Raw genomic sequence first — 13,071 nt, 5'->3', positions numbered from 1 at the left:
GTGTGTGTGTGTGTGTGTGTGTTTTCTAAATGCAGGGCCTTATATGATCAATCAAAGATGGCTCAGAGACCCCAAGATGGGGACCAGTTGCCCAGTGAGAAGATGTGGTCTGTAGGGTAAACTGCCACTTATCTGAAGGATGCTAATGGGACAAGGTGAGAGTTTCTGTTAGCGAGAAGGAAAGATGAGAAGAGAAATTAGAAACGGTGAAAGGATGAGAAATGCCATTACTGAATTACAGTATGCAGGCAGAGGATTTCGGCTCAGATGACAGGCTCAGTGGAAGAGGGATGGACAGTCTACTTGGCTGAACTCCTTCCATCCGCAGATCTTTGCATCTGATGTTCTCTGCATGGCTCTTGGTTCTTGTGTTTTCTCTCCTGTCTTGGCTCTTTGCCCACGGCTGGACTATTCACACCTCTCACCTGTCCACAGAAAGCCTGTCTCTGAATGTTCATCTAAGGCAATCCACTCCTCAACCCCCTTCCTGAATGCACACCCAGTTATTCTCTATAATTCTGACCACCCATCCCTTCATCATCTGCAATCCTCTCGTTTCTATGTCTCCTCACCCCTAGCTGACCCAGTCCAGTTCCTTGGCTTTGAATGACTCCTGAGTCTATCCCTGCAGCCCAAACATCAGTCATGAACTTCAGGACTGCAAACGGCCGACCTGACATTTCTGCGTGGCTGTCTCATGAGCATCTCCAATTTCACAGGCCCCGACATGAGCAGTTCCTACCGCTCTGCCTGCAGACCTAGTCCTCACTCGGGCTTTCCAGTCTCAGTGAATGGCAGCTCCATCCTTCACTTTGCTCGGAACCAAAAGTTTGAAGTCATCCCACGTTTCCCTCCTTCTCTTGCATCCCATCCTATCTACTAAGTACAGATGGTCCCGACTGCAATGGTTCAACGTAGGCTTTTGACTTTTTGACGGTGCGAAAGCAATACACACTCAGTAGAAAACGTACTTCAGATTCTGAATTTTGATCACATCCCGGGCTAGCGACATTCAGTACCATCCTATGCTCTTGCGTGATGCTGGGAAGTGGTTGCAGCACAGCTCCCCGTCAGGCCCGTAATTCCGAGGGGGAGCAGTCACTACTCGACAGTGCGCTGTGTTGCCTGTGATTTTGGGGGTACTGTATTCAGTAAATTACATGAGGTAGTGCATGCTCTCTTATAAAACACGGTTTGTGTTACATGAGTTTGCCCACGTGTAGGCTAATGTAAGTGTTTGAGCACAGTTAAGGTAGGTTAAGCTAAGCTAGGATGTTAGGTGGGTGAGGTGTGTTAAAGGCACTTTCAGCTTAAGGTATTTTCAAGTTATGATGGGTTCATCTGGATGTAACCCCATCGTAAGTCAAGGAACAACTGTCATCCTTTTGTTTTCGTATCTTACTTTCTTGAAACAAGGATGGCAGTTTTTAACACTCATTGAGATTATAAGCATGATGTACATTTTTAAATCTTTTTCTAATGGACATGTGACAAATCATATCATAGACAACTCAATTCTCCAAATCCGTTTAATGTGGATAAATTGAGTAGACTAGCCACATGTATGAAGCATATTATTTTTAACACCTAAATTTTTCTGTATGTTGGATTTATGTCAAGTTAGATTTTAAATTTTCTTAATTGAAAGGAATTGCATACATTTTATCCCTAGTATTTTGACAATGTATGTAATTTTAAAATGGCAGCCTACAGAAATTGTGGGACAATAACTTTGCTATACGGGTAAAATCACACGGGATGCACAAAGTACGATGAGCTTGGTGTGCACGTGGGGAGAGATGTGTAATCTCTCACACTGCAGTGCAATCTCGCTTTGGCCTTATTTCCTTTAGATCCCAATTGTGAATTAGGTGATTCTATCATGCATCTTTTTCAACATTTTTGGATTACGAAAGTCAGTCAAGTTCTCATGATCACACTTTATCTCTTAAAACAGTAATAAGAATTTGGTTATTTTTAGAATATATTTCTCCAAGAAGATATAGCTAACAGAACTCTAGAATTCATTTGAACAACTGCGTCCACTCCTTTAGGGGGAAATGTAAACTCTTTTGCACTGGCAGGAGAAAACTAAGTGTTTTTTTGTATAAATCTATATGAGAGACACGAAACATATATATATATATATATATATATATAAAGGATGATACCCACTTGTTCTTCTGTGAATGTTTGTTATTAGGTCATTTAAGTCATCTCTGTGGAAGATGCTCTTTAAACAACCCAAATGGGGCTCAGGCTTTTGTATCCACCATAAAAGGAGTCTCTTTCCCATGACACGGATACACTAACAATGGATGGCGTTCCCCCTGAGCTGGTATTTCAGAGTATCCTCATCGTGTTTGAGTTCTACTGAAGGAGAGTAAAAAATGTCACAAGATTAAAATGCTTTCATTAGGGTGTCTCTGTACTTCCACTCTTCGGTATTACAGAGAAGCCTAAAACTGATTCCTTAATTCTAGAGCAGACTAAGGAATAACACCACCAACAAAAATACTATCAGATATATGCAGAGTGATCGCTATCTGTCTTCTAGGGGATTTGCATATGCAAACTCATTTAGCCTTTGGATCAGCACTTTGAGGTAGGTGCTATTATTGTCACCCATTCTACAGACAAGGAGACTGAGTCTCAAGAAGTTAATTCTTCTCCCTGGACTCATGCGCTTGCTGAGTGGCAGGTCTGGGACACCAGGCTGGCTGGTGCAGGCTGGCTGGTGTTCCCTCATTGCTTCGCAGTAACAAGAGTTGGATTTATAATAGATTGCACCACCGGCCCCCATTCCTCTGCCCTCCTTCTTCCTCTTGCCCCAGGTTTCTAAAGAAATGTGCTGGTTATAGGCACCAAGCATGGGTCTGACATCACGAGACAGCAGGACCATTGAAACACTTTCCATCCCACTTTCTGTTTGAGGGACAGAAAAGACATTATACCTGGGCAGTATCTGGGAGTTACATCTTACAGGAAGCACAGGCCATTTCGCACCTGCTCCTGGTCTCTGGTCCCTGACCCTCATTGTCCTGAGCTTTTCCTTTCACTGCAATTAGGAAAGCGAGGCGCCTGGGTTTGGGGCAAGCCCACAGCTGTCATGTAAGCCAGGGGAGTGGTTTTCTTTCAGTTCCCCCCAGGTTAATTGAGGTATAATTGACAAATGAAAATTGTGTATATTTAAAATGAACAGCTGGATATTTTTATGTGTGTTTCTGTTGTGAAACAGTTACCACAATCAAACTAATTAATGTGCACGTGACCTCCCATTGTTACCATTTTCTGAAGTTTCAGTTGTGCAAAGAGAGTAAGCTCTAGAGACATAATGTACAATGATGTGACTAGTGAACAAGCCTGCACGTATCCGTGCAATTTGCTAAGAGGAGTGTGCTTTTTCTGATCATCTGATGTAATATAAGGATATTGGAGAAATTCTAGAGGAACATGTATTCCTTAGACACCTGTTTCGAAAACCCAATCATTTTGTTGCCTCACAGAGACGCAGTGATGAAGTGATGGATTGTTGAGTTCAAGTCTCAGTTAACTAGCAGGCAATTTGAAAGTAAAGTCACTACAGAAGACCCTAAGGACGTGACTCCAGTGACACATTTACGGTTTAGATTTCAGGCCTTTCCCTGTTCTTAGAATAACCTCCATGACTGGCATTCATCTCAGCTCCCTGTGCAACTCTGTCCTTCTGACACAGTTGAGCACAGGAAGTACGGCCAGTCGCTTTAGAAATGATCTCATTCATTCGGTGGGTCCTTTCATCCACATGTGACTGAAGGGGAAGATACATGTTTTCTTCTTACTGAAGGACGTAAAATACTTATTCCACCTCAGGGAAAAGACTGAATGTCCTTGAGATGTGAATAAGTTCATCACATCCTTACGTCTTTTACAAATGCAAACATGGGGAAGGCTCGTAAGTAGGAACTGACCGGAAATGATGCAGTGTCTATATGAGAATTTGTCTACAGATTCTCGGTTCTAAAGGCATTTATAGATATACGTTATGAATTTTATGTAACCTGTATGAACCTGGGAAATTATTTAGGCAATGCTATATATTTACTTTTGTCAGAACCCATCTTTCTTTTTATAATACATTATATATATATATATATATATATATATATATATATATATATATATATATAATGATATACGTATGTAATGGTATATGATATATGTGTGGTATATATTGTATATTATATGGTATATAGTATATTTTATATAATTTACTATATAGTCATAATTCTCTGTGTGAGTGGTTCTAACATTTATTTTTCTCTTTCCCTGACTAAAAAATTGTAGATGCTTTTTAGAATAGAAAGCCTACCTGTATATTAGAAGAGATTTACACACATCACAGACGGGAATATTATGATGTTGCCTCTGAAGCCATTTATGGGGCTCAATTTCTAAAGGGAAAAGGTGCTGAAGTGGCACCAACCCAGAGACTTTCCAGGGCAACGCCCCAAATTGCTCCTCCTTCAGGAAAAGGGCAAAAATGAGGTCAATTGTCATCTTTTGATACATTGCTTACAATGAATCATGGTTTAGCGCACAGCTTTTTGGTTTTTTGAAAGAGAGGCCATTTCAATTCGCAGACATACCTTCCAATCATTTAAATATTAGTACAAGTGAATATAAACATAGAAAGAGAAATAAAAGGAAGAAATGCAAGGGAACCAAGGAAATTTTTCAGCTCAGAAATAAAATTTAGGCAGGTGAAATGACCACAGTAAGTATGGACGCAAAATGTTAATAGGAAAATGGGATTTGAAGGAAAAATTAAAAAGGAATTAAGAAATCTTGTCAGCAGTGAGGTGAGGTGAGGTGAGGTTATTACTGCTGAGAAACTAATGAGGGCAGCTGTGGATTTTAGCACTGAGGAGAAACAGAATACCATGAACCAAAAATGAAATACATATGCTGGAAGTAGGCGTTTAAAAATGTTTGCAAATGCACATTTAATAATACAAACTGTCCCAATTTATTTTGTGCATTAATATAGAAGGACAACTTTAATGGTATGTTTGCTAATACAGAAGGGCCAAAATGCTCAGTGATAACATAGAAACTGATATCCTCTTCGGTGCTCTGAAGCTTGCTCTCTTCAGGGGGCATCTAACCAAATCTACAAGATCTAGAACCATTCGTATAAAGATATATTGAGTTATTCATTGTGTTTGGCAGACTATGAAGAAACTAGGTTCAGAAGATAGTCATCTGACTGAACGTAATTTGGTAACTTTCAAATAAGCAAATCTTTGCATAATTTGAAATATGGAATCAATTTGCATCCTAGACATTATAGCAACTTCATTGTCAGCAACCACATCTCGTGTGTGTGTGTGTGTGTGTGTGTGTGTGTGTGTGTGTGTGTGTAGAGAGAGAGACAATGAAATGTATGCACATTTTAAGAAAGGAAAGAACTGTATTAAAATTGTAATACTCAATATATACCGATAACAAAAGATGAATTCAAGTCACGTGTGACTTCTGCAATTACAAGAGGTGCTCAAAGTGGTTCCCATCAGTGTCCAGACACTTCTGATTATGGCAAACTACTGCTTGAGCAACGTTGACCAAAGTGTCCACTTGGAACCATTAATTTTTGGCCCCCTGGTGTGTGCCCTCAACATTCCTAGCATGGTCCTTGCTACTGCAAATGGCTTGGTGAGTTCAGTGAACGCGTAACTAAACATTAACTCCTGCAGAGCCTCCTAACAGTGGTCACTTACAAAGTGGCACACTTTCCATCCGTCTGTCTCATTCGATTTTGTTCTGTCCATTCACAACCTCAGACACAACATTAGACAGAGCAGTCATTGCGTTTGGCGTCCTGTCCTGAGTGGGCAGAGCCATGGGAGTGAGCTAGAGAAGGGCCTGTCTGCTGAGCTTTTCCAGCAGAGAGAAGAGACCTCAGACATAGTTAACTGAACCCAACACCTGAAAAATAGGAGCCAAAGCTATTTATGTTTTAAAGATTAGAATAATTTTAAGGAAATTTGTTCAATTCCTGTTACAGTTGTCAAATCATGGAAACTGTGTTTTTCAGAACCCCTCCTCCCCTCAATATAGGTAACAAATCAAGGTGTTTTTCAAGATTAATAGCACCTTTGAATATAGATTCTCTTAAAATCTGTGATAATCACTTGTGTTTGGACCAAATCCTGAAGAATTGAAAGGGGTATCATCTTTTGGTAATTTATATGGATACAATAGAGAATCTTTAAGATAGTGAAAAAACTAACTGCTTTCCTGTCATTCTCTTGTGAAGTCCTAAAACAAACCCTAAAGTGGTATTAGCATAATTCATATCACTATAAATAGAACACTTGCTAAAACTAAATAAGCAGGGCCAGTTAGTTAAAATGTTGAGGCATGAGGTTAGTTTCATAAATATGATTGCAGGACCTGACAGAAGAGGGATACTGTTGGCAAATAACAACTGGGTAAAATATTTTTATTAAAAATTAATTTTGTGAGAAAATAAAAGACAAAGGGTGCATTTTTTTTTTAAATCACAAGAAAAATGTAGGCTCCATTCACCCAAAGAAGTCATCCATAGTTAGTATTTAATTTTGCCTAGTAATAAGATTCAAAAAACCGATGGAATTACAAAGATTTAAAATCCAAGTATATGGATTAAAAACTCAGAGAGCAATTTCCTTTTTGCCCCATAATTTTTCAGTTTGATATGAGCATCTATTAGTAAGAGGAAATATAAGTTCCATTTCTTTTGATGGCTTTTTTCCCCAACCTTTATAACAGGCCTGAAAAGTTGAATATATAGCTCTGTACTTCTTAAATTACACAGTACTTGATGGCGTTTCAGACAGTATGCCCCATTTCAGTTTTTAGTTAGAATTACATGTCAGCCAGAAATAGTTATTTTTTCGTATTTTTCTAGATGGCCAAATGGAAAGATCTAAATGTGTGTTGGTAATCCTTGTCAGTATTTAAAAATCTATGCATTGTGAAATGTCCATTATACATAATTCAATTATCATGCAACAAATTATATATACATATAGTTTATACATATATATGCATATAAAATGGAAATTTCCATATATTTGTTTTATATAATATATGTAAAATATATATGTAAAATAACTTTTTCTTTGGAGAATAGTGCCTTACCATCCCATTAAACTGATAATTAGTCTCCGCCTTCCCTCTTCTGTATGCTAAGCAGTGCCTAGCCACAGCTTGCACAGAAAAGCACGATGTTATAACAAGTAAGTGCCTGTGGAGTCACTCGCCTCCTCTCGCTCTCACTCTGTTCTGGAGGCTGAAGTGTGCGGAGATGAGTGCTTTTCCTTCTGTGCGCGCCTTTTCCTGCCATTGCCCCGGAGCCGGTGAGGGAGCGTCCTTCAGCTGTTCACCTTGACCTTGGCTGGTCTCCTGAGCTCCGTGCTGACAAGGGCCTCCTCCGAGGGGGTGGGGGGCGGGGCGGTAATGAACACGTTCATATTTTATTCAGTTTTGTAATGCACGTTTGGAAAGTGAGAAATGAAATGGTTTCCATATGAAATAGCAGCATTAAAATCTTGGCTGGTAAATATACTTGAAAGAGAGACTCCAATTTGCGCAAATCCACTGTTTCTGGCGGGGGTGGGGGGACTGGGGGGCGGGGCGAGTGTTTGAGGTTTATGTTAATCACCATGGGCCCGGTTACAAATGGAATTTGTACTGATCTGGATGGTCTGTGCTTTGATGCCATGATGATGATTCCTCAAAATTATGTTCAATAAGAGGCAAAATTATTCACTCTCAAAACTTTTTCCTTCATTTCTACTAGTGATATTATATGAGTATATATATGCATAATTTATTTTTATTTTTTAGTGAATTTTCCTATGTTTTGATCCACTTTGTAGATGTGAATGTTGTCCTTTTGTTTGCTTCTTTTTCTTTTTTTTTTGGGGGGGGGCATTAATCTAATTTCCTAAATATATTTAACATTTTACATCACATGTACGTATTTATTTCGTTCTGGCACTGCACTATACTCTGAGATATAATATCAACCGCAGTTGTACAGTTTGTGCCTGTAGGACTTTGATAATTGGGCAGGGCTGAGGGACAGGTAGTCACAGAAATGGACATATCATTTCAAGCTGAGACAACTGCCTTGAGGGGAGGAGTTAGGGTTCTGAGAGCATTCCATAGGCTTGACCCTGCACTTGACCCATAACCCGGAAGAACTTGGTGAGAGAGCACTGGCTGGGGCATCCCTTCAGAGAAAGCTTTCCTGTTTGTGACATTTTTTTTTGTTGTTGTTGTTTTTTGTTAGCATTTATTTGATGTTGAATTTACTCCCGGGCCATAAGTTTTTGTTTCTTCAGTTTCTTCTGGGAGATCTTCTTCTGAGCAACCTCCTCTTCTGGTTTCGGAACAATTTGTTCTTTTTCAGTGAGGATCATCTCAATGTGGCAGGGAGAGCTCATGTATGGATTAATCCGCCCGTGAGCTCTGTAAGTTCTGCGCCGCATCTTGGGAGCTTTGTTCACCTGGATGTGCTCAATGACCAGAGAGTCTACATCTAAGCCCTTAAGTTCAGCATTACTCTCTGCATTTTTAAGCATGTGCAGTAAAAATTCTGCACTCTTTTTGGGCCAACGACCCTGCGTCCAACCCCACTGTTTGGCCTGGGCACATCTCCCATCTCCACCATTGTAACGACGGAATGGCACACATTGCTTTTGTAACGTGACATCCTTTAAATACTTGGTGGCTTTTCGGATATGCATCCCTTTGATGGCCTGGGCAGTTTCACGAGTGTTCTTAAAATGAACCCATAGATTTGAACCTCTCGATTTACATGATTTTGTGGGGTTCTCTGGGTCAAGCGAATAGCGAACCATTTTCAGAGGTCACCTCAGGCCGCTTTCGGGAAGAGGAAGCCTGTTTGTGACATTTGACCCAAAGCTAAAATAGTTAAACCTCTTAGCACAGAAACTTTGTCTGTAATAGAATATGTAACTAAAAAATGTATTTTTGTTCTGTAATTTCCAGAGCAGAAATTGTCACCAACTTACTCAAACACTCAGGTTCTAAAGTTTCAATTAAAAAAAATTGAAATAAATAGCCTGGAAATAATACCTTAGGTTCAGGACAGTGATGAGTGTAAACATTTCAAAATAATTACACAATAATGTAAAAATATCTATGATGTTTATGGGTAACACACAAACGTGCTCCTGTTACTTCTGTGGCTTGCTGTCTACATCATTTAAAGGAATGCTACATTTTAAAGGTTAGTAAACGTGTATGGAATTACTTCCCTCCTTCGAGTTCATGGACCTGGTGAATCCTGTCCAAGGACGACTTCAGCTAAGTAATCCCAGTGGAGAAAATTTCATGATCCTCCTTGAGTTAGTTTTACCTAAATAAAGAGCCTCCACCATCTTCATTCAAACTCTAGATAGTGATCTCCTGTGAAGCCTGGGACATTGTGAGTAGTTTATTCGTGTGTATTTTTACACTTGGAAGGCTAGTACCAAATGTAGAGATCCAATACCCCATGCCGTTGAAAATCATACATAAAACCCTATTTTCCAAATGCTAGAATCTTAGTTTCTAAGATTACCAAATTGTAGGAGAGGCTTCCAGATATATTTTATTTCAAAGTAGGTTTACTCAATTGAAAAACTACCACAAGTTTCAGAAACATTATAAGACATCAGGTCCTTTTAAAGAGAAATTGTGTTTTATTCCTGAAGACAACTGTAACGTTATTTTACCATGTGACATGGAACTTAAAACCTTAAGATATTCACTGTTAGAATAGCATTTATTAAGACCTGTGAAGTGCTGAGTACTATGCTATATATACTTAAACCTCACAGAATTCTGCAAGGTCAGATGAATGGGTCATATTGTATAGAAGTGGAAACTGAGGCTCAGGTTTTTCCGGCTCCAGTGGTGATTCTTTTAGTGTGAAGGCATTTGATGGAAGCCCTGCCTTGGGGCCTGCAGTTAATTCTGTTACAGAAAAGAGCGCAGGCTGCACACAATCTCACGGCCAAGACACAACTGCTTCTCCCCAAGGAGCACACTCTGCATGCAAAGGTCTCTTGGAGGAGGAAGCTTCACTCCAGTCCGTTCTTTCTGGAAATGGCTGGAAGATGCTCCTTTTCAATTTCAAGTCTCTACCTTTAGCGTAAATGCTTCAAGAGTACTCGGATGCTGTACTTTGTTGTTGATGATTCATTTGCATCTGTGTGAATTTAGTGGAAGGACTTGTGGCAGAGGCCCTCAGCTGCCCTGTCACTATCTGTTTTGCCTCCTAGATATAGGGCCAGGTATGGTGAACTGCTCAGGAGGCCCAGAAAGGTGGACGTAGGTAGGAATTACGCCTGCTGGCCGTTCCGCTCCAGTCTCCTTTGCTCAGGTCAGCTTTACGCAAACTCTCAGTAAGAAGCGTTCTCTCTTTTTCTCTTTCCTTACCCTCACTGTTGGCCGATTCCATCATCCACGTGGATGACCAGAGTGTTTGTAGGCATCAGACTCTCACGTGTACAACGTCGCTCAAAACCTTGCCTCTGGGCCCCAAATTGGCAAATGTTACTTCGTAATTATCTTTTGCTCTTGGATGAACTTTTTTTTTTAAGCAAACATATTAACCCCTATCTCAAGTTATTCCCCCTTATCAACTGAGTCATGAAAATCATATGTTAGGAATCTTTTTCCATTTCCTTTTATTCATCAACAATCCTGGCAGTTCTAACACCAAAAGGCTTCTGAACACATTTGCATCATCTCCATCTCCACTCCCAGTAACTTATTCTTTTATCCCCAAATTCATTCATTTCAAGAAACATTTGTACACTTACTCAGTAGATACCAGACACTGCTCTAAACACAAGGGATTCAAAACTGAACAAAAGCAAACTTTGATTCTCATGGAGCTTAGAATAAACATTTATTGATCACCTTCTATTTGTAGAACGCGCAGCAATAACTCTAGTGGAGGGAATATGTTGACAGGATGCTTTGTTCTCTGTGGAAAGGTCTATTACTAATTATTCTCATTTCTTTGAACATAACCAGGTAGAATCGAAGTCCTGTTAGTCATCTAACCACACAGGTTTCAGGTGGGTTGTAATGAATTATTAGCAAGTGGCACATAACCCCCAAACCAGACATTCACAGCGTCTGTACTGTGAGTTGCAGATCTTGACTTGGAGGTTAGCTCTCGCTCTACCTTTATTACCAAAATTCTGTGTCACCTACGATAACTCTCGGTATCATACTCCTTTCTCTGTTGGTTACATGATTGTTTCAAAATAACTTGTGCTGTTGAATATTCTCAAAATGTGATGTTAAGAAAATGATTTTAGGATTGATTTAATGTGTCAGTCAACCTAGAAAATATGCCAGGTTTCACTGTTTGAAATTAAAAATAAAAAAAGCCACCTTTAGAAAAAGAAAAAAACACTCATAAATATCTTAACATAATTATTTCTCTTTTGTTCTGGCAACTATGTGATTTAACAACCATTAGGATTTTGATGAATATGACATTTTTTCTTTCCACTAGAGATGAAGAAGCTAGTGATTTGATAAACTCATTTAAAACTATTTTCTCTAATTTTTTCCCCACTAACTTTTTATATAATTAGGGTAGTTCTGGAACTAATGGAGCAAATAATAAATTAATCTAAGCAGATGATTAAAATGAGTTTAAAACCTTAAGAAATTGATTTTTTTTTGACTTGAGGAAAATACCATAAATTTAATTTGTATCTAGATGTTACTACATGAGATATACTTTTAATTAATAACATGATGTTTGAAGGTTCTTCACGATGATTTTATTTTCCAAAATACACAGGCTATTGACACAGGATATGCATATGATCACTAAAGGTTCTGCATATGGTATTTTTTAATTTGAATATTTTAATAGTCATTTCTTCATGCATTAATACTTGCATTGACCAATTGGTGAAGCTTTATAAGGTATCTTTTCAAGGTGAGTTGCTATTTTCACAAAAAGTGTATACACTTTATCCACATCTATTTATGTGAAAAATACAGCTTTTCCAATTTTATAAAAGGGACAATTGTGGCAGAAGTTCAGCAGCCCATGGCCTGGTATATTGATATCACAAAGTAAAACAGAACTCCCCCTACATCCTTAAGTATCATTTGTAATAGAAACGTCATCTTATTTATCTTTTAGTTTCTTTAGCCTGTTTCACCCCTGTGCCTGGCAGGTATGCAGAGCTTCCTAATTGTCTGTTGAATGAATACAGACATCGAGAGTTAACTGTTGCTATGAATTATCACATTTGCGAATGACTGTCTTTTATTTTCTTAAATATACTGGACATGTTTGTGAGTAATGAGAAGGGGATGCATATGACTTTATGACTTTTAAAGATAATTGCTAAAGTACAACATGGTTGATGACATATCATTTGATTGGACATTGTATTTTCTAATTTGCTTTAATTTTGTTTCTACCATCTCCTCATAATGCCAGCAAGTTTAGTAGATGCAAATATGAACATGCTTATATTCAATGTTTTTATTCTCATTTGGTTATTCATTTATTTGTTTGTTTGTTTGTTTGTTTCTAACCAACAGGAATTATAGCATTAAGTTCTCCAGAGCTTTGTCTCCACAGATGTTTTAGCTGCCTCCCAAATTTAGGGACTGTCACCCTGGTAGAACTGGTGCAAGAAAGCTCTTTGGTGCTTTCTCCCCCTCCTGGCTGAGTTCCATATTGCAGTCCGAGGTCTTTCTAGTATAAATCCATTAACTTAGGAAAAGCTTCCAGCCCAATTGAGTAGTCCCAATTTTCTATTGGTATCTTCTTAATGTTCCAGTTCTCTTTCATTAAGAAATGGCTTAGTATTCTGGTAGACTTGTTGTTTTCTGGATTCAAACAAACCAATGTTAAAGTAGACATTATGGAATTTAAACATGCATATTGTTTGATGACACTCATTTAAACAAAATCCTCTTAGAGTAACTTGCAAAGGCCCCTTGGGACCAAATCCAGATTAGAAGCAGCGTTGCTTTAAGAGATGCAAG

General features: G+C 38.8%; 1 pseudogene; it reads right to left on the bottom strand.

Moving 5' to 3' along the window:
- Positions 1-8,317: 8,317 nt before the first annotated feature.
- On the bottom strand, positions 8,318-8,925 carry LOC141571280 (large ribosomal subunit protein uL22 pseudogene; annotated as a pseudogene).
- Between the last annotated feature and the right edge of the window lie 4,146 nt (positions 8,926-13,071).

This window comes from Rhinolophus sinicus, linkage group LG04, assembly GCF_036562045.2.
Source record: "Rhinolophus sinicus isolate RSC01 linkage group LG04, ASM3656204v1, whole genome shotgun sequence".
Classification (NCBI taxonomy): domain Eukaryota; kingdom Metazoa; phylum Chordata; class Mammalia; order Chiroptera; family Rhinolophidae; genus Rhinolophus; species Rhinolophus sinicus.
The sequence above is the reverse complement of the archived record's forward strand: the minus strand, read 5'-3'. Positions and strand labels throughout refer to the sequence as shown.